The following is a 23,860-nucleotide window of genomic DNA, read 5'->3' as shown; positions in this document are numbered from 1 at the left end:
ATTTAAAAAAATTACACATAGGCCATATGATTTGGAGGGGCAGTGAAGCTTAGAAAAATGGTGAGATAAAGCAGCATTTATTGTGACAAAGAGCAAGCTAGAATATATTGACATGAATAAGAAATAGTTGAAAATTCTATGATAATAGTTAACCAAAGGTAAAAGGATGTATGATGATAAGTGGTCTCCACTGTGTTACTATTTACAGTTGAATGCAATTTGTTGAAAATGAATATTTAAATTGCCCTGCAAACTGTCATTTTTTTAGCACGTGCTATATGGTGTGGGCTACAGAGGCGTGACAAGCTGTAAATTGTATTCACATACTTCCAGTTTCATAAGTAAACTACTTCACTTGCCTTGCTTTTATTCCTACCTTCATCCCTACGGAAAGCCACAAGGCAAAATCACAGGAAATTTCAAATTTTTTTTGTCCTGCTGTAAAGTAACTTCTTTATATAGAGATATATCAAAAGATAATAGTTAATCATCAAAAAATGAGTTTACAATAATTTTATATTCTGAATGCAAACTTAGACAGTCGTGTTAATATATACTATTTTTTTCCTCTGTTTGAATAACAACCAATTAGAAATGAAATGAGGGAATACACAAGGCATGAAAAAATATAAAGAGCCCAACTCAAAGTTACTGCCTGCATTTCCTTCAATAAATACTTAACCATGGAGAAACAGAAAAATATAGTAACATCATGATTAGTCCCTGCATCTATAGTGCTAATTAGCACAGCTGTCACTGGTAGAGAACGACAAGATGAATAGCTCCACATGTATGTGCCCAGGTTTTTGGTTGCTTTGTATGTATGCACCTAGGCTTTGATTTGTGTTTTTTTTATACTCAGTCCATTAAGGAACAGGACTGTTGCTATAGAGAAATATCGCAAGCCAACCAGGCGGCATTCAGAGCTGTTTCAGCAGAAAAAGGTTATAACACCAGAAAAAGGATTCTATCAGTAAAAGGTAGCAGTGCACACTGATTAAATGAGGTCATTTTGTGGAACACATCTGCATTTGGTCTGTTCAGTTTAAAAAAAAATCCAAGTCAGACAAGGATCGAGCATGCAGTGTTGGGAATTGTGAGAGGTGTGTCAATCATCAGGATTGTATTCATGCCTGAAATGAACCGCCATGCAATCTATGTGCATTTAAAAAAAACTTTTAAGCTTGATTCAGGGCTTAGTCAACTCTCCAAGGTTTGCTGAAAATGAGCTGCTAAAAATTGACTTTTGAAGGATGATCTGTTGTGTAGATTATAATATTGCATTTTTAGTTCAACAGTTAAACAGAATTCTTTGTGAGACTATGTTAATGGCTCCACACCACTGTTCCAGATGCCACACATACTGCCACTGATGCTGTCACAGAGAATTGAGACATTTGCAGATCATAATTTCCACTCTTCAATAATTTTAAGGTAATCGTTGACACAAATAAAAAGGTGTAATGTCAGTAAAGAAAGAAATCACTAATGGGCTATTCTCCATGCTTAGCATTCCTCTGAGGATCTCTAAACTTTGAAAAATGAACGCTAGTGAAAGATGAGAGGAAAAGCTGATTTCTACATGTCAAAGCCTTGTTGAGGTTCTGTGCCCTCATGTAACCTTATACAAGTAACAGCAGCACTGCCTCTGAAAGCAGTGATCTCACAGAAACTGTAGCGTCAGGGATCCCTAACATTGATATTGGTGCAGAGTTAGTTACAGGTACAGCTATTGCGACCTATGAATCTCCTGCATCTTGCTCGTTAGCAGCTACCCATTAGTGCTACTCTTTCAATAAGAGGAGCACTTAGTAGTGGGGCAGATGCATCACTAGTATGGAAAAGTGCATGACACACAAGAAGCAATTGGACCAATGAAATGCACTGGGATAGATTTTCATTTTCACCGCCTGGCTGATAATCTGGTTTTATGGATCCGATTTACAGAACCCATCTGATTTTCATTCCATTAATTTCAATGGAATTAAATTCAGCAGGCAGGTTCCAGAAAGAGCATGGGATCCGCCCCACCAGATTACTACCCTAGTGGTGAAGGTGGAAATCTAGCCCCTTAAGTATGTATACAACTCCCACTGCATAATTCAATAAAATTAATTCACTTCAACTATATTTTACTTATTTCACCATGCACAAAAAATATATCCAAAAGGCAATCAAAGGGGACGAAATTGGGGGGGTCTTTGCTGGTGACATGAAATGGACTCAATTTTCTTTTCCATTGATGCGGTGTAAAACGGGCTGTCGATTCGCTATGAGCCCGTTTCGAGCTACTGGTGAAGACTAATTTCAACCCCAAAATGTCTGACTTCTGAAATGTTCCGTTTGGGCATCTGGAAGGGTCTGTGACATAAAAGCTGAGGGAACTTCTGACCTTTACTATTACTTATAGTGCATTACAGACGACTGACTGTCCCTGCAAATCTTTGTTGATCAAGACTTAGGCACACCTGGTAAGCCTGAGCCTCATGTACTACACCTCTGCCATGCCCAGGTACCTGCCTCTGTTACATTGCACCCACTAACTGGAGTAGTAGCTGCTATGAGCCATGCACCTTCTCTGTCCCCTGCATTCCCAGGCCTTCTCCTTCATCATTGCAACATACCAAGCTATTTTGTGCTGGCAGCAGGGGAGCTACTCTCACCGGGAACCTGGGTCGCAGGAAGGCCAAGAACGTTGCAGCCCTGATTCTTTGCCTGCACCCTGTGAGCGCACTTCCTATTGGGGATGGTGGCCTTTTATTCATGTGCATTAGCATTGAGAGTGCCCAAACTTTTTTTTCACATAGCACTGTTACAGCCAACAGGTAGAGGAGACTTGCACCCAATCAGTCTGGGCTGGATTCAAATCCAGGTCATGGGGTGGAAGGGCAGTTGGACTAATTCCCCGATTATGTGGAGTGGTATGGTAATCACAAGGTCGGGAAATAACAGGCCCACACCCCTTAATTTTCCATTCATTTCAATTAATGGATGGAAAATCAGGGACTGTGGGCCTTCAGTTTCCCGACTAACGTTGCTTGTGAGCACAGCTACTTGCCAAAAGCGCCTAATCCGAACCCACTGTACCACCCAGTCCCCATTGCAGAATTTTATTGATCATTATTCAATTCAAACATGTGTTCAGAGGTGCAGCAGAAATGTATACTTTAGTCTTCCAGATGCTGAATGTGGAACCCAATTCCAAAACATTTTTTTCTATCTGAAAAAGTTGTACTAGTTTCTGAATCAACTAAATATTTGGAACCATAAATTTATATCAGAATTAATATTTAATCAGGCAACCCAGAGAAAAGTGACTCTTACCACATCAAAAAGTTTTTAATGAGCGTTAGACCAACCTAATCCAGCTCCTCAGGGGATTTTAACACAGCAATATTTTTGTCCTAATATTACTGAATCAAATACATTAAAATAATTGAAAACTAGTTTTACATTTCTGGGGTCTATGAAAATTATTACATGTAAGTACTATTTTTTGAGGATGTGCTTCAATTCCCCCAATGTTTTTTCTTCAAAGTATTTCTAATACAGCATTTATAGCTTTCCATTTCTATGGGTATCAGCCAATGATCCCACTCATTCCATAAAACTTAGCTTACAAATTACATTTTGTTATTAAGTAGTGGATGAATTGTGATCAAACCTGCTACGTTTTGGAGAACATGCAGCTTTTCACAAGAACCAAATTAAGTCATCAGTCTATAGTTAGAAGCTACTTTCAATAGAGAATGTGTCTCTAGCTAAGACCAGTGTTTTGTGTTTCTATTGCATAACATTTGTAACAGCTTGAGCTTAGTCACCTCCATTTGGGGAAATTTCTGTCAGCAAAACTAAATACATTCTTCCCTCTAGCCCTCAGGAATGGCTGAAAAGTGTAATCTCTAATTATCAAACCTTATGCTCTATTCAATAAAGTCTCATTCTGCCTCCAGTGACTTTTGGTCTGTTTCACACAGTCACCTTAGTGTCTTAGTAAAAGAAAATTAGTTTTTGCAAAGTGACAATAATCATCCATGTAACACATCCCTGTGGTGTATGTACCACTCAAAGCAGAGTGCTGAGCATGAAAACTATATACTGTCCATGGTCCTTTATCAATATGCTAACTTCTACCTGAATGCTACATATGCTATTTTTAAATTGGGTTCTTTGGTCCAATACTTGCACCATTTGTGCACTGGTGCATGCAGAGATTATCCAGTTATTAGGTTATACTGGCAGCTTTCATACCTGGGGGGGAGGGGAGGTGGTATATCAGAGCCCCTCATACCTGTACTCAAACACATGTATGGAATGTGATTTACCCACCATGTGTACCACTAGTTTGTTTTCTACAGATTGTAATTGGTGTCATCAATTCTTTTTAATTGGCCGAAAATAGAAAGGTGGCCTCTTGTATATGATATTTCTAAAAAACTAAAAGCAATATATTTAGTTAGATGGCAATGGCATTTCCATGGTTACACTGCATCTTTGACACTGGTACTAAAGTAACATGTAACAGCAGCATTTGGCATCCCAATATATCCATTATTGATTGTGCATAGAAAGCATATATTTTATAGAATTCAAAATTTAATTAGAAATATAAAAAAATTAACCCATCATTTGCTCTTGTGCAAAAGGTTTTCTAAACATGGAATTTGCAACTAAAATCCAACCAGTGGATTAAAGACAGAGTATGTTTTGTATTTGTCTTTGAGTCAGGAAATGTGATCGTACATTACAGTTCAACACAGTTTAAGCACTGGCCCATCCTTCCCTAATTGGATTAATACATTTAATATGCAGACTGAATGAGGGATATGCTGAACCTAACTAAAGCAGCATGCTTCACTAAATGCTTGAAAGAACAAATAAAGTTTGATGTAATATAAGTAAAAGTTTTTAAAAAATTGTCCCCACAAGGATCTCCTCCTAACAGTGATGAGATTGAAAAGGACATTAAAAGTAATGTTATCTAAGTTTAAATGACTAGGATCGCATCAGTTGTGGCTCAACATATCCACCGACAGTGTTAAGTGAAGCAATATAAAACAAACTGGAGGTAGACAAGCCCTTTCTGCCAATCTGACCTCACTGCTTTAATGAATAAGAGCACTTATATCCACTCTGACATCATAGCACCTGTGTAGCAGTGCGAGGGTAGGCAGAAAGAAGTCAGTCATTGATTATATATTATTCATATTTCACTGTGATGTGAATATAACCAAGCTTCCTTTTATGTTACATTAACTTATGAAAAAAAATAGAGCGTTGCAAGCAAAAAAGCTCGTTTGAAACGAACAAATCGCAAAGAAAGATGCCACAATCTAAACTGTTGAAATAGAACTCTGGTGGCAAAGCCTTTGCACCTTGACTTTTAAACAAAGAAAAAACAACTATGGTTTGTTTTCCAGAAATTGCATATGGAAAATTAACAATTTTATCAATAGACTAATGAGTGTGTTATAATATATATTTATGTATCTATTGATCTTTTCAATATGTTGACATTTTTGTGTGGGTTGTGAGCTCCATTGATGGCTGCTATGTAAATATTTTCTACGGGAATTCCAATGTGAAAATGTCTACACTTACCCTATACATTTATCCATGATGCTTCTCTGTAACCTCTGTAGGTGGCATTCTAACAGATGTTCCATTGTTAATCTGGTCACTGATCTGTAACAGCCGTTAGTAAATGAGATTATAAAGTGACATTTTGGTAACAGGACAAGTCTGCTTTGTATTACATACAGGCCTATCTAAAATAGACGCTATTAGATTCTGAATTAAAAATATCATGCAAGCTGCTGAAACATTTGACTTGTGGCTGACCTTGCAGCATCAGAAGTTTAATTACCCTTTTGGTGTTAACAATCCTCTAACAGACATAGAAAGGCCTCGGGAACATCCAGGACATGAGTGCATGTGGGACAGCGTAGCTACTTGCTAGCCCATCCATCTTTCTAGTTTGATGGGGATGTAGGCGATATGTGACATCTTTATGATAGCTAAGTGCCATCGCAGATCAGTGCAGTAATTAACTGACATTGGCTGCACAGAAACAAATGTTTGTGGATATACCTAAACATTGCCTTGTTGTCTAATTAATTGGCAAACTATATAGTTTAGCTAATAATTTGGAAGTTTATAGTTTCAATTAGTTCCTGAAGCACAGCATTTAATCGTGGGTAATGTATTGCTGAACTATTACCTGAAAAAACAAATCTACAAGGCCATATCTGTGAAAGGAATGCATTAGATGATAAGAGGACTACACTACTTCAGTTAGATAGAAGCCCTTTGTCAGCCCATTCATTTTACCCTGTAAGATTGTTTGTTCTGTAACTTTTCTCTGGTATAATGATGCAATTGGCAGATGTGTCAAGAGTCATGTAGACTGTAGTTTCAGGCCTTAAATAAAGGGGCAGTAAGCACCTTAGTTGAGTGTGTGCTGCTGAGACAAGAAAGCTGACAGCTACAGTCAAAGTGGAATATTTTCCGGCGCCTCCCAGATGTGGTAACAATCAATCAGTTCAGTTTGTAGACACAGCTTTTTAGATGAAGAAATTTACTATGCATATTGTCTCATTATATGAATGTTATAGTAAGTGAATAATAATTTTTGTAGACTCTCTTATATCATAAATGTGGAATCTACATTTAAAAATAAAGACTGACCTTAGGGGGAGTGTTTCAATGAAGGTCTGGAACCAAAAACAGTGAACTTTTGAATCCATGGTCTAATACAGCTCCCTTTAACACTACCATATAATGCTCTATCATCTTTTTCTCACAAATCACCCAAAATACATTCTGAAAATATTTTAGACTGCTATTTTTCTGATTAATTGAAATTTCTGAAATCCAAAATAAGGTTTTAAACAAAATAAAATCACAAAATTACATATTTCATAATAACATGATTAAATTTATCTATTGAATTTTTTTGTGTTTTTAATAGCTTCATAAAAGTTTTTACTTGAAGACCTCTGACTTACCATGTGCAATGCCACAGGGGATCTGCTAGTAATCTATTAAAAGTCTTGCACATACTTCCTGTAATACTTCTTGTCAGTGCCATTTTGTGAAATGCTTTCCCTGTCACACTTTTCCCTGTCACACTTTTCCCTGTCACACTTTTCCCTGTCACACTTTGTTGATTTGCTCATAATAAATCAGCAGCAAATCAGAACTGAAGGGGTTCTGAATCGAAAGTGAAGAAAGTGGCTAGAAAACTGACAATGAGAATCTCCTAAGCACGTAAAAAAACAACCAATCCTGAGTGACCAGTCAGGAGAACCTAACGATAAAACAAACGAGAAGGTGAACCAAACGAATCATTCAGAACATTTTTTTGAAAGAAAAATTCATCTGATATTTTTTCCTCAGGTGCTCAAAGACACAAAAGACAACTTTATAATTAAGTTCAATCAAGTTATTGCAAAATATGAAAAATTTTAAGTGTTTTTTCATGGTATCAACCTTATTTTGAACATCTGAAATTTTACTGTCCAAAATAAGGTTTGCAAAATAAAAATTATAGTTATAGTAGGTAGACAGGAAAGTAGGGTTGAGGTCACAATCAGATCAGCCATGATCTTATCAAATGGCAGAACAGGCTCGAGGGGCTGAATGGCCTACTCCTGCTCTTAATTCGTATGTTCGTTCGTAAAAAGACAGTCTAAAAATTATATATTTCACAATAACATGATTAAACTCAACTAGAAAGTTATCTTTTGCACCTTTGGGTACCTTCATTCACATTTTTATTTGAAGGCTTCAGCTTATCTCAAAAGCTCAGTCTTAGGCTTGTTATTCATACCCAGACCTGTGACACTGTTAGTTGAAGGTGGGCCCTGAGGTCAGAGCATGTGTAGGTGTGCCAGACTATGTGAAAAACTGTTTCCTTCAGTCTCTTCCTGTATCCTTTTGGGGTGTTTTCAAAATTATTTGAAGGAAAGAGAGAGCAAATTTCAAAAGCTTTGTTCAGGCAAAGTTTATATTCAGCGTGTAAGGAGTAGAAATTCATCTGGGCAGTAGCGCAAAATGGGCAGTGTTGCGTCGGCTGCTTGTTATACATTGAAGTCAAATCAAACTGAATATCAGACGGGGTGTAGAATGGGTCAGGAATGTGCTACCTCCCATTTTGCACTGCCGCCCTAGACGGATTTCTAACCCTAAGAGTTTAGCTGGATCACCCCCGCAACCTGGGACCTGCAATCTGCCTATAACTCTGACCTGATCACCCAACCCCTCCCACCCACCAACTATAAGCTCCTAATGACAAAAGAAGAGAGAGAAGACAAACGAACAAGAGAAAGAGAGAGAGAAAAGAACAGGACAGAAAAAGGACCACAAAAGAAGGCAAAGAAAGAGAGAAACAAAAGAGGGCACACAAAAAAGTGGAAACGAACACAAAGTCACCGAGAGAACTAAAAGAGGAAAGTGTGCAAGAAACAGCAACACGAAGACGATGGGCATGAATTTAGCCTGGAAAAACGGGTGGGTTGGGGGCGGGGGGGCAGTAACAACTGCAAAAATCTAAAACCCACCTCCAACCCGCCCGTTTCCGGTTTCCATGAGAGTGGGATGAGGAGCAGATGACTAACTTGGTCTCAGGAGGCGGGTCAGACATTTAAAGCTTTTAGGGAGGCTGCAGACCACCATTTTCATAGCTTTTTGATTTTAGTCCCCAGGGGCTGGGATTCGGGGGCCTTCTCCTTCACGCCACGTTAGAGGAGGTGAGAAAGCCCGAAACTGCAGTTAGGTGCCCGGAGTAGCTGGAGTGCTTCCCTCAGGCCCGACAAGCCTACCTGCAGCGACGCCCCGCCACTATCTCTGACCCCCTCCTATGATCTCCGACCCGCAATGACTGCGACCCTCCCCCGATGACTGACCCCCCCCATTTGACTCCCGACCCCCCCCCCCCACCACCGCCGATGACTGACCGCCCCCCAGATGACTCCTGACTACCTCGCCGATGACTGACATCCCCCCCCGGATGACTGACCACCCTCCCCGATGATCCCCGACCCCCCACCCGTGACCCCAGACCCCGCCCCCAATGACTGACTGCCCTACTGATGACTGACCGCGCCCTTGATGACTGACACACCTCTCGATGTCTGATCCCCACCTCCCGATGTCTGACCGCCCCCCCACTGATGACGGACTACCTCCTGCGGTTATCCCCGACCACCCCCATGACTCCAGACACCCCCCCCCACCCCCACCGATGACTGATTCCACCCCCCCAATAACTGACCACCCCCCTCCCCCGTTGATCCCCAACCCCCTGGTGAACCTCAACTCCCCCCGTGATCCCCCCACCACAATCTAACACTTACCTGATCATGTCCTCTTCCTAGTTCTTCTCCCATCTGACTGAGAGCCTGCTTGTCAATCAGACTGGCTTTTGGGTGAGAAACCGGCAGAAAAGAAAAAAACGACACCCTTACTTCCGTTCTTCCGGGTTTTCCATCAGGAATTCCAACCCCCCCAACAACTCCCCTCGCTAAAATCATGCCCGATAAGTCAAAGGACATGTCCTGCAACTTATCATGAGTAACACTATGACAGATTCACTATTTAGAAAAAGTTGATTTATTATATATATCCATTAAAAACAGTCCCATCCCATCTCAAATCTTTTTCTTCCCTACCTGAGCCTCAAATCCTTATTTCACCAATTCACCCCATCTCCACTTTTTTTTATTCATTCATGGGATGTGGGCGTCGCTGGCGAAGCCAGCATTTATTGCCCATCCCTAATTGCCCTTGAGAAGGTGGTGATGAGCTGCCTTCTTGAACTGCTGCAGTCCGTGTGGTGAAGGTTCTCCCACAGTGCTGTTAGGAAGGGAGTTCCAGGATTTTGACCCAGCGACGATGAAGGAACGGCAATATATTTCCAAGTCGGGATTGTGTGTGACTTGGAGGAGAACGTGCAGGTGGTGTTGTTCTCATGTTCCTGCTGCTCTTGTCCTTCTAGGTGGTAGAGGTCGCGGGTTTGGGAGGTGTTGTCAAAGAAGCCTTGGCGAGTTGCTGCAGTGCATCCTGTGGATGGTGCACACTGCAGCCACAGTGCGCCGGTGGTGAAGGGAGTGAATGTTTAGGGAGGTGGATGGGGTGCCAATCAAGTGGGCTGCTTTGTCCTGGATGGTGTCGAGCTTCTTGAGTGTTGTTGGAGCTGCACTCATCCAGGCAAGTGGCGAGTATTTCATTACACTCCTGACTTGTGCCTTGTAGATGATGGAAAGGCTTTGGGGGGTCAGGAGGTGAGTCACTCGCCGCTGAATACCCAGCCTCTGACCTGCTCTTGTAGCCACAGTATTTATATGGCTGGTCCAGTTAAGTTTCTGGTCAATGGTGACCCCCAGGATGTTGATGGTGGGGGATTCGGTGATGGTAATGTCATTGAATGTCAAGGGGAGGTGGTTAGACTCTCTCCTGTTGGAGATGGTCATTGCCTGGCACTTGTCTGGCGCGAATGTCACTTGCCACTTATCAGCCCAAGCCTGGATGTTGTCCAGGTCTTGCTGCATGTGGGCACGGACTGCTTCATTATCTGAGGGGTTACGAATGAAACTGAACACTGTGCAATCATCAGCGAACATCCCCATTTCTGACCTTATGTTGGAGGGAAGGTCATTGATGAAGCAGCTGAAGATGGTTGGGTCTAGAACACTGCCCGGAGGAACTCCTGCAGCAATGCCCTGTGGCAGAGATGATTGGCCTCCAACAACCACTACCATCTTCCTTTGTGCTAGGTATGACTTCCTCCCCACCTTATTGCGACTTACTGTGAACAATGTCACAAGATATCCACTATACGAAGTGTGTAGTAATTAAAAAGTTCTTATCGTCTCAGTCTAACAATAAACATTCTGATTAACAAAATGGAGATTCTGAAATTGGTTAAAAATGACAAGTGATCAGGCTTTGCTCGTAGAGGTAAAATTTAGAAAAGCACATTATCGTTTAATACTATATTCAGAGTTTATATACAAAAAGTAAAAATACAGAGCATAACATTTTTTGAAAATCCATATGCAGCTAAGATATATATCATTGTTTTCTATTACTTTGAGGTTGAATATACTGAAACTCATATACATTTCCTGGCAAATAATGTACCACCAGTCATAATACATATTAAAAACAAATAAAAAGAGAACTACAATACTTGTCCTTTGTGTCTTGGTCCTTCTCCCTCCTCTTTTCCTACTCAGTACATTATTGCAAGTCTGTTTTAATACAGGTCAGTGGCTGCAGCTCTCTTAACAATAGCCAGTTTGCTAATGGGATACTGTGTTACTTTGAAGAGAGTAACAAGGAAGAGCAGAGTTGTCAATTGGCCATAGCTTCAACCACAGACAAACAAAGCAACTGTTCCATTGATAATGATGAAATTTAATGGCATTCAAGTCCTATTAATGTCTTTCACTTTTAGGGGGAATTTGCTGCATGCAAATGCCATTTACACATATCAGAATTCCATACAGGCAGGAAAATTTGTATTGAGTGTAATGTAATGCAAAGGAACTGGGACATGGGGAGAAAAACACTTGCATACAACTCGGATATATTAGAGCTCCATACAAGTAGATACAAATAGAGTTAATTATTGGAAAAACATACAATTTGATCAGAGTCTGTACAAGTCCTCAAAACAACTTGTTCTCCACATCACACAAATTAATCAATGAAACTTTAGAAGGAAAATAATTTAACCATGCAAGCTTCAATCAGCACTAATGCCTTGAATTTCGACTATTGCCATAGTTTAGACCCAATTGGTTAGTGGCAGGTTTTAGACAGACTGAAATGGATGTGTGCTCTTGCACCCAATTTTCTGATATTAGCCCATTTGTATAGCTTTGGATGCAGAATGGGACAGGTATGGGGAGAAAACGAGCAATGGCAGTGGAAAATTGCACCCAAGTAAAATTTAAAGGGAACAATGAAAAGGGTCAAAAGTCAGTGCATTCACAGGCCCCAGCCAAAGTCACTGTCAGGAGGCCCGAGCAATTTGCAGGTTTAAAAACGAAACTGATGTCTGCATTTCCTTGGTACGGTATGGATGGAGCTCGTTATTATTATTGGTTTCAAGGTTTTCTGTTTATTTGAGTCACTACCTTGTTTTTCTGTTCAAAAAGCATTGTTCAGGCTCAGACAGTGACAGAACATTATTGACTGGTGTTGACATGATGAAGAGGTGATTGATTGGCATTCTGTCATCTGTTAGAGCCACAGATTATCCTCACATGAGGTTATATATATAGTATATAGCTAATCAGATTATTTTCGGACAAGGTTAATGGATGATTAATTCTCATCATGGGGATTGCATATGACCTCAAGTTAAAAAGGCACTGTCACTGCATTAGTGAGTTTCGATACTAAGTTCCTGGAATAAAAACAGCCCTTCTTCAAAGTATAGCTGAAGATCAGATCAGATCAGATCTGATCTACTCTACTGTTGGACACTGGGGTGAGTTGGAGCTGCTGTACATTTTATAGGGCTAGTCACATGCAGCGCACCCAAGACCCACTGTGTCTGACCTGCCCCCATCCGGATTTGTGGATTTAGGTCATTTGCATAGACCAATTGTGCCTCAGTTGAGAGCTGCCCACTCCAGCAGGGCCTAGTGCTAGACAGATTAGAAGGAAAGCGTGTTTAGTGGCTGGTTTCATTGCAAGCACAGCAAAACTGCATAAATAATAACTGTGCAATGTTATTATTTTCACTTGTGTTAAAGGTAATTTTTATTTTACTTTGGTGAAATAACTGTGCATTATACAGTGAAAATAACACTCATGGGCTTAGAGAATAACACTTCAGGACAGGCAGACTATTGTGATTTGCATTGTGTGAAGAACGTTGTCAATGGAAAGGAGCTTCGGTGGTGATAGTTTTTCGAATTTCTGTAAAAAGCAGAACACACAATTTTATTTGCAATTTTACATCACGATATCTTTAAACCCTGCCATTCTAATAAGTAAAGCAGTACAATGTACTGATTTGCTACTGTGTGTAACACATTAACCTGCTTAGGTAGATTGGGTTGGTATTAGTTCTTTTCTTTCTGTTTCTTTGTGTTTAGTCTGAGGTTTTTCAGGTGGTTTACCACGAGAGAGTTCCTGCCCTTTGTCCTTATCACCTTGCACTAAAAGTGGTTGGTTCTTGAAATGAAATGAAAATCCAGAAGATGCTGCAGAAGTGACATAAGCCTAACAATGGCTAATTTCTCCTAAACTTGATTTCAAGCATAGTTATCATGGAATAGAGGAAAATGGAAAGCTTTCAGCAGTGTTGTGGTCGGGGTTGAAGTTAATTCAGAAAATAAAGTTCACAAAGGCTCACAACCAGCCGAATATGATTGTAGCAACTCAACATCATGAAAACTAAAGCCATCAGCTTTGGCGCCTGCCACAAATGCTGCTTCCTTGCCACTGATTCCATGCCCCTCACCAGCACTCTCCCAGGCTGAACTGGACCTTTCATAAACTTACCACCCTGTTTGACCCCCGTATCCTATCCATCACCAAGACTTACCTCCATTTCTGTAACAGCTCAGCTCCTTTGCCGCTGAAACCCTTTCACATGCCTTTGTCACCTCCAGACGCAACTAACGCTGTCTCTGCTAATCTCCCATTCTTAGCCCTAAATAAACTCCTACTTGTCCAAAACTCTGCCACATGTATCCTATCCTACACTAAGTACCACTTGCCCCTACCCCATCTTTGTGGACCTACACTGTCTCCCTGTTCCCCCAACGTATTAAATTCAAAATCGTTGTCCTCATTTGTAAATTCCACCACAGGCTTACCCCATCCCAGCATTCTCCTTCAATCTTACATCTGCTCCCAAACATTCTCCTGTTCTAACTCTCCCCTTCCTTTTACCCCACTATTGGTTGCACAGCTTTCAGCCACCTTGAATCTATCCTTTGAAACTCCCTCTCTAAACCTCTCCACCTTTCTTTCCACTTTTAAATACCTCCTCAAGACCCATCACTTTAACTAAGCCTTCAGTTACCCCTCCTATCCTCTTCCATTCTGACTCAAGGTGTGTTTTTCCTGCAGCTATTGGTGAACCACCTTGGGATGTTTTTTTCTGTTAAAGGTGCTATATAAATGCACAGTGTTGTTGAAGGAACTATAGGCAGTTTGGCAGCACACCATATTAGCACTACAAAAATGTACAATGTACTGGTAGAATCAGGTTGTGATTGCCCGCATGGCAACTTCCCGTTCTAAACTGGACAATCAAGGATTGAGCCAGGTACAGATTTGGCATTGCACAGCAGGTAGGGAGGTAGTGAAAGTACTCAGGCTTGGATACTGTCATGCAGCTTCTCGTGAATGGATGCACAAGATCACATTGGTAGAGGCCTGGCAGCTGCTGCCTGAAACCCTCTTGGTTGGGGGACAATGCAATGTAACCAGAAAGAGAGAGAATGCAACAAAAAAATGGAGAATAAAAAAAAATACAGTAAGGCATCAGAAAAAACAGGTAAAAAAGGAGTTTCAGAATTTTTTTTTGTTCTAGAAAGATTTTAATATCTTTTTCTACTGTTGCATAAAGCTTTGGAAGCTACACTTTAGGAGGGACCTTGATTAGATATCAGACAGGAACTCATTATAATTGGTGACAGCAGCATAGTAGGGTATTTCATCAGTGCTCCAATAATGACCAAGTGTCGCACTGGTCATGTCGAGGCAGAAGATGTGGGTATGGTTCTTAATGAATACTTTGCGTCTGTCTTCACAGAAGAGAAGGACGATACAGAGATTGTAGTTAAGGAGGAGGAGTGTGAAATATTGGATGGGATAAACGTAGTGAAAGAAGAAATACTAAGGGGATTAGCCTCTTTGAAAGTAGATAAATCACCAGGGCCGGATGAAATGTATCCCAGGCTGTTAAAAGAAACCAAGGGAGGAAATAACGGAGGCTCTGACCATCATTTTCCAATCCTCCCTGGAAACAGGAGTGGTGCTGGAGGATTGAAGAACTGCGAACGTTGTACCATTGTTTAAAAATGGAGAGAGGGATAGACCGAGTAATTATAGGCCAGTCCGTTTAACCTCAGTGGTGGGCAAATTATTGTAATCAATTCTGAGGGACAGGATAAACTTTCACTTAGAAAGGCACGGATTGATCAAGGACAGTCAGCATGGATTTGTTAAGGGAAGGTCATGTCTGACTAGCTTGATTGAATTTTTTGAGGAGGTAATGAGGGTAGTGCATTTGATGTGGTCTACATGGATTTTAGCAAGGCTTTTGACAAGGAACAACATGGCAGACTGGTCAAAAAAGTACAAGCCCATTGGATCCAAGGAAAGTGGCAAGTTGGATCCAAAATTGGCTCAGTGGCAGGATGCGAAGGGTAATGGTCGGGTGTTTTTGTGACTGGAAGGATGTTTCCAGTGGAGTTCTGCAGGACTCAGTACTAGGTCCTTTGCTTTTTGTGGTATATATTAATGATTTGGACTTAAATGTAGGAGCCATGATTAAGAAATTTGCAGATGATACAAAAATTGGCCGTCTGCTTGATGGTGAGCAGGAAATCTGTAGACTGCAGGAAGATGTCAATGGACTGATCAGGTGGATCGAAAAGTGGCAAATGGAATTCAATCCAGAGAAGTATGAGGTAATACATTTGGGGAGGGCAAAGAAGGCAAGGGAATACACAATAAATGGGACGATACTGAGGGGTGTAGAGGAAGTGAGGGACCTTGGAGTGCATGTCCACAGATCCCTGAAGGTAGCAAGACAGGTAGATAAGGTGGTTAAGAAGGCATACGGGATACTTTCCTTTATTAGCTGAGGCATAGAATATAAGAGCAGGGAGGTTATGCTAGAACGGTATAAAACACTAGTTAGGCCACAGCTTGAGTACTGCGTACAGTTCTGGTCACCACATTGCAGGAAGGATGTAATTGTACTAGAGAGGGTACAGAGGAGATTTACGAGATGTTGCCAGGACTAGAGAATTTTAACTCTGAGGAAAGATTGGGGTTGTTTTCTTTGGAACAGAGGAGGCTGAGGGGTGATTTAATTGAAGTGTACAAAATTATGAGGGGCCTAGATAGAGTGGATAGGAAGGACCTATTTCCCTTAACAGAGGTCAATAAACAGAGGGAATAGATTTAAAGTGATTGGTAGAAGGATTAGAGGGGAGCTGAGGAGAAATGTTTTCACCCAGAGGGTGGTCGGGGTCTGGATCTCACTGCTTGAAAGGGTGGTAGAGGCACAAACCCTCATCACATTTAAAGATACCACCGACCTTCGGGTAAGCGTACTCCAAGGCGGCCTTCGAGACACACGACAACGCAAAATCGTCGAGCAGAAATTGATAGCCAAGTTCCGCACCCATGAGGACGGCCTCAACCGGGATCTTGGGTTCATGTCACGCTACACGTTACCCCACCAGCGAACAAATGTTATCTGTTTTTAATATAACGGGTCAGTTGCTGTCTTTTCTATGTTTCTACCTCTCTATCTCTGTTTTTTTTTTGTTTGTTGTTTTTTTTTGGTGATTTGTATATTCTGAGACCTGGCAGGTAACACCTGTCTGTCTGCACACTGATTGCCTTGGCAACGGGCAGTTGAAAAAACTGTCTGTAATCAACAAGCATTGTTCTGTGAATTATAAATGCGATTTCATTTCGAGGATTTCATTTTCACATCGTTCACCTGACGAAGGAGGAAGCCTCCGAAAGCTTGTGAATTTAAAATAAAATTGCTGGACTATAACTTGGTGTTGTAAAATTGTTTACACATTTAAAGAGTACTTGGATATGCACTTGAAGTGCCGTAACCTACAAGGCTACGGACCAAGTGCTGGAAAGTGAGATTAGGCTGGGTGGCTCATTTTTGGCCGGCGCAGACACGATGGGCCGAATGGCCTCCTTCTGTGCCGTAAATTTTCTATGATTCTATGGTCTTATATAAATACTATAATGATATTTTAGGTAAAAAAAATTTCAATCTACTCAAAGGGAAAAATGAAATCAACAAAATGCTTACCACTTAGCAATTAAAGAGAGATTTCAAATCATTACATTTAGCTCATTCTTAATATCTATAATTTCAAAAGATCAGACATTGTATGAGTTGCCTAGGAAATAAAATGCAGTAAGTTAAGCCCAGTGATTTATTCATCTCATTCTATTAAAGTGAAGGGAATTGAAGGAGAAACAGGACAAAATGTCATCTCACTTTTATTTATAGTTTAGAAATGTTGATTCTGTAACAGAATTAATCTGTGTATTGATGAAGTGGAGACACATTTACCATCCTTCACTCCTGGGATAACTGTGGATATGTTTTAACATGTGCAAATTTACTGGACTGAGTCCAGTCGATGTAATTACAATACTTCCTGTCCTTTGAGTGTACAGTTGTGTCCTTGCAAAAAATGATTTATTCAGAGTAAAAATTGAAACAAAATTGTAGTTTTATATTTCAGCGCATATCAAAAATGTAAAGATGTAAAATACTTTTAAGCCTTTGAATAGCAAGCAAGTGCCCTCATAGGGTAACACTTGGGAACACTGGTGAGGCTAGCACTGCATAGATTAACATGAAATTGTTTTCAAAAATAAACGTGAATTTTCTCTGCTGTAAATCAGAAAAAAAAACAACTGCTACTAAAACGGGCTCCTGACAGTCAATGCTGAAGTTAATAGGCACCTCTGACTGGTGCCTGGGGCACAAGTTTGCTGGAGGAAATTCACTTCTACAAATTGCTCTTTGTTGCAAATTTAAATATATTGTTTGCTAAGTGGACTTTCACTGTAGCAATGGCCGTTTTGCTCAGCCACTATTGTGATTATATACGAGGGAGCTTCAGACAGTAATTATCTCTTGGTGGGAGGTAGTCCAGTTTCATTATATAAAAAAGGAGAAAAAGAATAAAAAAGGTATCACATGTAGAGTCCCGTCCCATTGAAAACTGGATTGCAGACTGTGGAAACTGTTGCAGAGTCAAGGAGCAGACGATCTCAAATGGGAGGCTTTATATGCCCTTAACTCCATTGGTGGTAACTGGAAACAAAAGAGAAAAATGAATCTCTGGGTTGGTAGTACCATCAGCCCATTCCTTGCCTGACCTCTAACAATGGATTCTTATCATTCTGAAGGACGGCTAATCATATTTCCGCTGATGGCAAAACCTTTCTTCATAGCCGAGAGGAAATTTGCAGTCATCTGAGGATTTTATTCATCTTTTTAGTATGCAGGCAGTGACCTTCTTAAAAATTAAAAACCTGAAAGGAAAACTTCTTAGATTATGTTTTGCTGTATGAGAACTCGTTGAAGCTAATTATTACTTATCACTGTGAGAACTTTAAGAACTCTTTCTTTTAGATGCTCATTGTTATCATTTTCTTCCTTCTCTGTCAGGTGAAAATTATTCTCCTCTCCCACATCAATACTATCTTCCTTGGGAGGTTCAACCTTCAGGTATCTTCACGTTCACTTTCATTGCTGTTCCTTAGCTGGCCTGTCAGAAGACACATTTGAAAAACGTGAGAATAGATATCTAAATCCAAAGACACATCTCCCCCGTCTCCTATGGATAACTCAGCTAAGATTGGCAAAGTCATGTCCTAGCGAAACTGAGTCTAAGTATCACCCAAGATGGAGACTTGAAATCAGGTCTCATAATCTAAAGTCAAACACAGTAGTACTGGAACTACCATGCCATCGGAAGCTACTTTTGACATGATACATATTGCAAATAGTTGAAACCTTTGCTTAATTGCTGATATATTTAATATCCAGCTTTGCTCTTTTACTATTGTTAGTCAATACAACCCGCATTAGATGTAGGACTTACAATAATTTGATTTGTTTGTCTGTAATGTACCATAGTCTGCCCTGATTTGTTACTTGATGCTTGTGAAACTGTCAGTATTTATTTTTGCTGAGGCTTAATCATCCTTTTCCAGCTTTAACATTTTTATATTGAGAAATATTGCTCACCAATAGTATAGAGCCTTTGGCTGAGGTTTGTTGTAGCCCTAATTTTGATGTTGGTTCTGGTGTTTTTTTTAAGCTCATTCTCTGTTGTATGTGACAATAGGCAGAGGTAGCTGGAGCTTGAAATGGAAGCATGTGTAACAAAATACAAACACTCAGGGCTGGGAGTGAGTGCAATTAAATAATACACAAATGCATCCGATGTAAATAATCACTAAGTTATGATTACTGAACAGCTTATGAAGCTTCTAATAGAATTATTCTGCAGAGGGAATCAATTAGTTCAGTACAATGTCCTGGTGTGTTTGCTTCCTTTGTAAAGGTTGTGTTACATTGCCGTTATTGTCTTTTACTGGCTTAGTGTAGGTTGTGTGTAGACTGTATCCTTGCCACTGTTCTGACTCTACCACACATATTACAGAGAATTGTTTCCACTGTACAGCATGAGTAAGAGTCCTGAAGGGTTTTGACCTGAAACTAGCAACTGTAAAACACATGTTTTTATTCATTTTATGTATAGCAAAGGTCTTAGTACAAAAAAACCCTCCAAGACTAAGGTCAGAATCGTACAAATATAACGTTGCCTAATGGTGCTACTTAATAAAAACAATGGGCTGGATTTCTAGGGGCTTTGGCGGACGTTCAGTGTAAAGCCTGTTTACGCGCCAGGGCACGGGATATCAAAGAGAGGTTTCATTCTAAAACTAGGCTCAGGGAATAATTGCCCAGAAATAGTCGTCTGATGCTCTGATGATGTGGTTCAATACAAGATAACATGCCTAGCTTGGGGGGATGTATATCAAACAACTTCTAGCTTTCAAAACATACATACAGCCATGTTGCCATTACAATTACCATGCAGCTACCAGTGATTGCCTCAGACTCAACCCAAAACTAACTCCTGCATAAAAGATCCCATGGCACAATTCAAAAAATAAAAAGGTTCTTCTAGTGTCCTGGTCAACATTTATCCCTCAACCAACACCATCAAAACAGCTTAACTGGTTATTTATCTCAGTGCTGTTTGTGGGACCTTGCTGTGCACAAATTGACTTTGTGTTTACTTACAGAACAACAGTGACTACACTTCAAAAGGAATTCATTATTTGTGAAGCACTTTGGGACATCCTGATGATGTGAAAGGTGCTATATAAATGCAAGTTCTTTCTTTTCTTACTATAACATCTTTGATGGCTCAATATGTTTATCCAGTGAGCAGCAGTGTTATACAGACCCGGAGGATCCCAGGTTCGGTCGGTGCTGATTTGCTGATCTTAGCCGGGGTGGTGGTAGGAAAGTTACAATTGACTTCTGCATCTCTGGGTTAAGGAATGGCAATTGGGCAGGTTACCCACTCCTTGTTACCATCTAGTTATACCTGCTCGAAGTACGCACATGTGGCTGTTAGGTGAGGACAGGACCAGAGTTGGATACGTTATGTCTATGGTCAAATAGCCTGCTGCCAGTTGTCCTGGTGGCTCAAACATGAATAATAGTGCAGGCTACTGATTTACGTTTTTCATGGAAAGTAGAATTGGGGAATGTAACAGGTAAAATTCTTGGGGTCCCATGCACTCAGCAAAACCATGGTCCCAATTATAAGTGGACTGAATCGCAGCCTGTTGTTAAAGCCCCTAGAATTCTGTCATTGAGTAAGTCAATTTTTATTTTAATCACTGTAAACGAGTGGCCCTGATAATGACCTCTTGAACGAGGTACTAGAGGGCTCCTGAGCACGTTGAACTGTATCCCAGTTATCTTCAGAATAAGGGAGAAAATTGGTGAGAAGAGGATTTAAAACCTTTAGCATATCTTCTTAATAATGATTACATTTATAAAATAATCATTTAACATGTCTTGTCATTTTGGTGAACATTATATACAATTCCACTACTAATATAATTTAGGTAATTATCACAAAATCATTATTCATGCACTATTGTCCTAAATATGATACATAGATTAAAATGGTGTATTTATTGAATTATTTGTTCAACTATATGTCTTAAGTGGGTTTTCTTTATGCTTTGTGCCCTATAGATCATCATAACATAATCGCCGAGGTAGTTAAAGATGATGGATAGATAGGGAGATTTCAGAAATAGCAGGGAGTTTGATTCAGAACCCAACTGCTCTGATGCTGGAGAAGAAACCCAGTAGGAAAGCTGAAGAAATAACAGATTCTGTACAGAGTTAAGAATACGTGATGGTAATGTAGGAATAAATTGTGGACACTTCTCAAACATAAGTGATACTTCCGATCTGTAAACCTGACAAGAGATGGATCTGGCAGATTGTTATCTGCATTCCACAAGAGTATTAATAATAATTCTGAACCTCATCAAATTGCTTTGTAAAGGTCATGGCTGTGGGAGTGTTACATGTAATCATCAATGAGTTACAGACATATAACTAATGCTCAAAGTGCAAAGCAGGTATGTTTGGATTCATTCCTTAGTAGAAAGAGAATAAAACAAGCAATTATGTCAATAAAATATAAAGTTACTAAAATAAATATTTATTAAAAAAAAGATGTAGGAACATTGGTGAGACAGCCATTTATTCAAACAGTTTTACCTGAAATGTTAGTTGAGTAAGAACTGGAACCCCTTTGGCAACTGTTAGTATTTCACTGACAATCTATTGTCAAAAACACCATTCTGTCAACAAAGTAAAAACAGTGGAGTGCCAAGAACATTAACAGAAGATAACATCATCAATATTTAACACATTTTAGCACAAATAATCCCAGTTTACAATGAACAGCATCATTATTTCTAGTGATGCAGCAATAGATGGGAACATGCTGAGGAAGCTGATGACATGTGCCACTGGGGAAAACATTTCTAGCTGGTTCTTACTGAAAGGTGTTTGACAGCATATTTCAAAGTACAGAGTATAAATGCTGCCTCTGATTCCTAAACTAGTTCTGCATCAAATTCCTAGATGTTATCATAGTGTGTGGAACACTGCAATAAACTGAAGGTGCAAATGAAGAAAGAACAAAGTTGTCACAGTCTTAATTATTGTCTTGGATACTTCAGGCATTGCACAAACTTTACTGTCACAGCAGTGTACCAACACTACTTGCTTAGTTGTTAGAAGGAAAACAGCAATTATGAACAAAAAAAGAACAAAATTAACATTCTGCTTACAGTGTAGTGAATCGCTTAAACAATTAAGTCTGATGACTTGTCAGCACAAAATGTGATTTTAAACGTACAGTCATCCACTAATCAGGGGCTGAAGGCAGATGGAATTGTACACTTCTGGTTTGGTTTGACACAACATTATGTGGATGTACTTGGAATAAAAAGACAGTTTGGTTTATACTCAAATATAATGGAAATTACATATTGAGGCCAAGGTGTGTAAAAGGGAAACCAATTTCCCATTCAACATCTGAGAAGTGCAAGGACATGTCTTTTTCAGGTGTGATGACATTTATAACAAGATACATTAGCAGCACTAAATAAACTTCATAATAATTAATTATGTTACAAAATGTAGTACCATTCATAGAACAAAACAAAATATAGAGCCTGTAGTGCAGAACAGAACAACAGTCATTACTGCATTCAGTCAGCATGATGGTACTCTAAAATAATTTGTGATTGATTAGTTTACAAATTCAGGTCTGCCACAGATACAAGAGTGACAACCCAAGAAAGTAAGTGAATTCCATGCCCCTTGCATACCAGAGTAGACTCAAACTGCCCGATAACTACTTATATGATAGCATAACCCAGGGAGGGAATAATGATATTCTTCGTGAGCTGAACCAGATAGTCATGTCTTTTGCATGTGCTTCTCCCAAACTTTTTGCAGGTGGACTAAGAAAATACTTGGGAAGAAAAAACCAGATATGAATCATTAAACTGCTTTATTTCACAAGAAGTGAACACACATAACAACGGTTTTAATCGGACTCATTTAAATCTTTTGGTACAACTTATATTTGCATAATAATACAAAATAATGAACACTCTATGCTTCCCCACATCAATGGATCATCTTGATTGACTAAAGTAAACTAACTCCTGCATTGTCATTCTGAGCCTGGCCAAAGCTTGCCCTTGCAGCTTTTTGTTTTAAAGAACTGATTGGCTGCCTATGTTTCTGTCTCTCTTTTTATTTCCCTGTGTTCACAGCCAGAAAGGGAGGCTGGCCAGACAGCCCTTGTTGAGCACCTAGGACCAGAGACTTCCCAGGGCAATGGGTGTTTATTGATTGTTGAGACAGGCTAATGAATTGCTTATCATTTACAATCTTTGGGGAATTTTTTTTTACAAGGCATCGAAATTTGATGGTGCTGTGCCCCTTTTTGTGCACTAAACAGGTGACTAAGCCTCCAATATGGTGGGCTGGTAGCACATGCTCATTGTGAGAGAGAAGTGCAACGCCCGCCATATTGATATAGGCCAAAAAAAAAGCATCTAGGCCTGGCCTGAAACAGGTATTAGGCCCTTTACATTTGCAAATAAGGGGCCTAACAGCTGTTTGAGGCCCCCTGTGCAAAGTTGGGTTGCCCTGAAGGTAGCCAGTGCTGGGCCATCTGCCTTCAGGAAAACCAGGTCTACGTGCAGCCTACCTGACAGTCACTGCCAAAAAGCTAAACTTGTAAAAAATACTTACCTGAACGTGGAGCCGAGAGGAGCATCTCTAATTGCACTTGAGAAGGTGGTGGTGAGCCGCCTTCTTGAACCGCTGCAGTCTGTGTGGAGAAAGTGCTCCCTTCGTGCTGTTAGGTAGGGATTCCAGGATTTTGACCCAGCGACGATGAAGTTACGGCGATACATTTCCAAGTCTGGATGAAGTGTGACTTGGAGGGAAATTTAGAGGTGATGGTGTTTCCATGCACCT

Source organism: Heptranchias perlo, chromosome 10, assembly GCF_035084215.1.
Source record: "Heptranchias perlo isolate sHepPer1 chromosome 10, sHepPer1.hap1, whole genome shotgun sequence".
NCBI lineage: Eukaryota > Metazoa > Chordata > Chondrichthyes > Hexanchiformes > Hexanchidae > Heptranchias > Heptranchias perlo.
The sequence above is the reverse complement of the archived record's forward strand: the minus strand, read 5'-3'. Positions refer to the sequence as shown.